Source organism: Lipotes vexillifer, unplaced genomic scaffold (genome assembly GCF_000442215.2).
Source record: "Lipotes vexillifer unplaced genomic scaffold, Lipotes_vexillifer_v1.1 scaffold946, whole genome shotgun sequence".
NCBI lineage: Eukaryota > Metazoa > Chordata > Mammalia > Artiodactyla > Lipotidae > Lipotes > Lipotes vexillifer.
The window spans coordinates 2,198,617-2,202,980 of NW_006776646.1; the positions used below are offsets into that span (position 1 = coordinate 2,198,617).

The window sequence follows — 4,364 nt, forward strand, 5'->3', positions numbered from 1 at the left end:
TTTTTTTTTTGCGATATGTGGGCCTCTCACTGTCGTGGCCTTTCCCGTTGCCGGACGCGCAAGCTCAGTGGCCATGGCTCACGGGCCCAGCCGCTCCGCGGCATGTGGGATCCTCCCGGACCGGGACACGAACCCATATCCCCTGCATCGGCAGGCGGACTCTCAACCACTGCGCCACCAGGGAGGCCCCCACCTACAGTTTTAAAAACAGACTGAACCTGATCTTCTGAAATCCTTCCTTGAACTGCAGCTCATTCTGTTAAAGAAGTCCTGGGAGAGAGGTCCTATTGGTATTGTTGATAGTCCCTAAAAGGTGAGGATGGTAACTGGGATGAAGGCAGCTGGGAGGGGTCTTCAGCAAACGGAGGGCTGTTGGGAAACTGGGCAGAGGCAAATCTGGTCAACACGATACCAGCTCCTTCGATGAGAGCTAGCAGAATGCCACCCATCGCGGCTGACCCAACCATGGCCACTGGTCCATTTCTTGCTGCCAGGATGGCTCCTGTTAAGGCACCACTCGTGATGCAGTTCCAGGGGTCTTCTTTCCCTTTGACTTGAACCATACTGCAGTCAATCATGGAAAACAGACCTCCCCAAACTGCAAAGCTACCTCCCAACTGCAGAGCCCTCGTTCTCATAGCTGTCAGATTCCCTCATAGTCTGTGGTTTACTCCCACCTGAGAATTGCGAAAACCTTTGCTTGAAAGATCCCACCACCTATGGCTCCCATCGTAAAGACCCCATCACAGTCGTCCACATTGCACTAGGGGCAAGGCTTGTGCCATGTACTCCTCCATCTTGACTCCGCCGCTCCTGAATCTCTTTTTAATGATTATCGTAAGTTGCCAAAACATATGAATTTTCAACATTTCTGCCTGTGCAATTCTTATCAAATCTGATTACATGCAACCTATTGAAGATTTGGTAGAAACCTGAAGATAGGTAGTGAGCAATGATGATGCCTGTTTTTCAAAAGGAAGCTGAAACTTATTTTCTTTTTGAATCAAGAACTAACTTAACAGTGTTTCACTGTACAAAATTCATAGTATATTGGAACATGCTTTTTGCCGCCTTTATGGTGTAACCCAAATTGTCTGCTCCTATTTAATTGTTCTACTTAAATTGTATTGAATGCCAATATCTAAGAAAACTGTCAGCATAAACGGTTCCAGAATTTCATTGGGTTACTGAAAAGTGGATCTTCTCTGCAAATATACTATATTATACTATAGAGTATTCTATGTATGTAGTTTTCATATATAGTATCTATATGTAGTTGTACTGTGAAGTTATCTATATATAGTAATGCAGTATTCCATTAATGTCTAATATTTGAGAACATTTACAATATTAATGGAACTTAATCTAAGAGACGTTCAGCTAACTTTTTTTTCTTTTTACATTTCAATACTGGATATTAATAAGAAAGATAGTCAAAATAATTATGATCAATATTATTATGTCAAAAATAATAAATACTTGGTGTTAGTCTACATACAATTCAGTTTTTGGTGTAAAGTTCTTTGGTTGCAAGAAGGAATATTTAGTTTACTTCACTAATAGAAATATCTTCTAATGCTAGATGGCCTCTTGGTATTTCTTCTGCTGTTGATTTTTAGCATCGTTATCTGTGATTACATGAATGGAGTTGAGTGGGGAGGTACTCATCATGTTTATTCCAAATAAGACTATGTAACGGATTGCTATAGTAATAATGAGGTAGACAGGCAATGCAACTGCCTGATATTTTTGAGGCCAATAGGTTAAGCCCAAGACATTCAACCAAGATTCAGGAATAAAAGGCCACATGAGACATAGTGTGCACCCAAATTGGGAGCTTAACAGCAAAGAAAGCCATAGATCGCTCTTTCTGGAAATAGCAAGAGTGACTTTTCCACCATTTTTTCTGTGGCTGTAGACAATCTTGGGCCCGTCTTACTGGCAGCTCGGCCTCCTGAGTGCCGAGTGCCCTGCAGGAGGAGAAATTGAGGGAAAGGCCAGGGCGTCACCCGCTGGGGTGCAGGTGCACCGCCTTCGTACTGGGCCAGCTGGTGCAAGCTGTAGAGTAGGTTTATGTTCTTCTTTCTTTCCCGTCTCAAGTCCCATGGACTCTGCCTAGAAAGTTTGGAACTGTTTTCTGGTAAGTGGTCGTGTGGAAATTAGTATGGAAGCAGCTCACAGGGTTCAACAAATAGTTGACAGGAACTGTATTTTAAATAGCATAAAGGCTTCTTTTAATTTTAGTATTTTGTGACTCTTCTTCACATCAGGCATTGCCTAAAAGCATGTTTAAAAAAAAGCGCCAGCTTCTGAGTTTCATATGTACGGTGGCTTCGTGTCTAGTCAATCGTCACAAGGCATTTTATAAGTGCTTCATTGCATATGGTGCTGGGCTAGGTGCTGATGAGGGAGAACAGCACAGACTGTGTTCCATCCTCGAGTTATTTATAATAGAATGTGAGAGGAATAAAAAGAAGTCCAAAAGCACAGAATTAGAAGAAAAAGTAAGGTAGATACGTATTGCTTCTATTTCAGTGAAGTGTCTTTGGGGAGGCTTGGTTAGTATAGGGTGGAGTGGTTAAAACTGTTGAAGGTACAGACCTTCTCAAATTATCCACCAAAAAGTTGGAATTCATGAATATAGATCCCCCTCTGTACAGAAAGCAATCTGCCTGTCTCTGTCCCTGTCTCTGTTTTGCTTTGAAACCCAGATCTCTGTCTGGATGGCTGAAAACAATGGAAATTATTAGAGCTCCTCATAATTGATCACTCTTGCCAAAGCCATATTGATAGATCTGGTTGGGATTTAGGAAAAAAACAATAGCCCACATAACTTGGAAAATAAAAATAAATGTGCTGCTGAGATGCTGAAAATATATCATTAAATAGCCTAAGAGGTATAGAAAATAATTTATGTATGTTTTAGGCTGGTCAGTATGAGGTTTGTAATTTAAATGGTCTCTTCTCTCAATTCAAATTGCCTTAGGCTTCTGGCTTTTTAAAAATATTTTGTATTCATGAACACTTCTTTTATAATTGATGGGGATGTTTGCTTATGGCCCAACTCTAATCTGTAAGCTGGAAAGTTCATTTATTTATTCATTCCACATCTATTATGTATTTACTGTGTGCCAGATATGATGATAGTGATTGGTCTTTACGTTAATTATAAAGCATACTTAAAATTTTGTGAGCTCTATTTACCTAAATTCCAAGAAATCATGTTCAGAGAACAAATCAAGGCAAGAGCAAGTGGGTCTGTTACATTTTGTCTAGATCTCTATTGTAGCAGTTGTCACACTTTCCTTTTTTACATTAATTTTGCCTGCTGGAATGAGAGCAGAGCATGGTCTGGATTTGATCATCACTGTGTTCTCAGCATCTGACACAAAACTTGAATCATAATAGAGACCCAACAAGGGAGGTTTGGATGAATTTAAAGGACCACATACACAAACATAACATTGTTCTTTCTGAAGACATTTTTATTTTCACTGGGTGTCAAAGCTGTTTCACACTGGAATATCTTCCTCTAGGAAGAGGCAACAACTTTTTGTAAAAACCCTTGTTATCTAAATAACTTTCTTCCAGAATTAGACTGAATATTGATCTGAAGCACTTTGGCTTGACTTTGAATTTGATCTGAAGCACTAAGATTCCCTCTTAGTGGAATCTGATTAAAATCATTTTTGTTATAATTAAGGTCTTCAGGTTCCAAGTGAGTATTTGCTTGACATTTATGAGAACAGTTACTTTATATTAATCAATAATATTTTTCAATTTGCCTGGTAGGTAAAAATCAGGCTTTAGAGAAGCAGTTCTTATTTGGGAGATGCTGATGATGAGCTTTCTTAGGAACCCTTCTCGTTCATCTAGCATTTGTTGCTTTCTGTGTTTTCAGTGGGTTTATGTCCACCTAAATACATTTCATAAGTGCTTTGAGTATGAAACAGTGCAGAAAGGAGACAGCAATCATATGCAGCCAGAGGATTATGTAATTCACATGAAATTCTTGATGATTCCCATTTAGGGTGGGAGTTAATGGTAGTACTTTGGAGTAAAATCCCTGATGCTACGTTTATTAGATCTCATATGGGACTGATGGGATTGTCACTTACCATTGAGTAAATTGTGCACTGTACAAAGAAAGTGATCTAAGGTGCACACTGTTTATATCATAGACTTATCAATTTGAATATTTATTGAGACAATTTTATGGCAGAGGGCAGTCAAGTTTCTTGTTCAGATAAAATTAGTATATTATGGTACATTTTCTGGCAAATGGAAGTAAAATGTCTTGAGGAAGAGGTACCTTGTTTTTTTTGTTTGCACAAATGCTCTGTATGGGCTAGTGGTGGCCTGAA

General features: G+C 39.4%; 2 pseudogenes; both read right to left on the reverse strand.

Annotated features, from left to right (window-relative positions):
• Positions 1-284: 284 nt before the first annotated feature.
• LOC103086324 (mitochondrial import inner membrane translocase subunit Tim17-A pseudogene) lies at positions 285-1,044 on the reverse strand (annotated as a pseudogene).
• Positions 1,045-1,501: 457 nt separating this feature from the next.
• On the reverse strand, positions 1,502-1,922 carry LOC103083552 (phosphatidylinositol N-acetylglucosaminyltransferase subunit P pseudogene; annotated as a pseudogene).
• Positions 1,923-4,364: the final 2,442 nt, after the last annotated feature.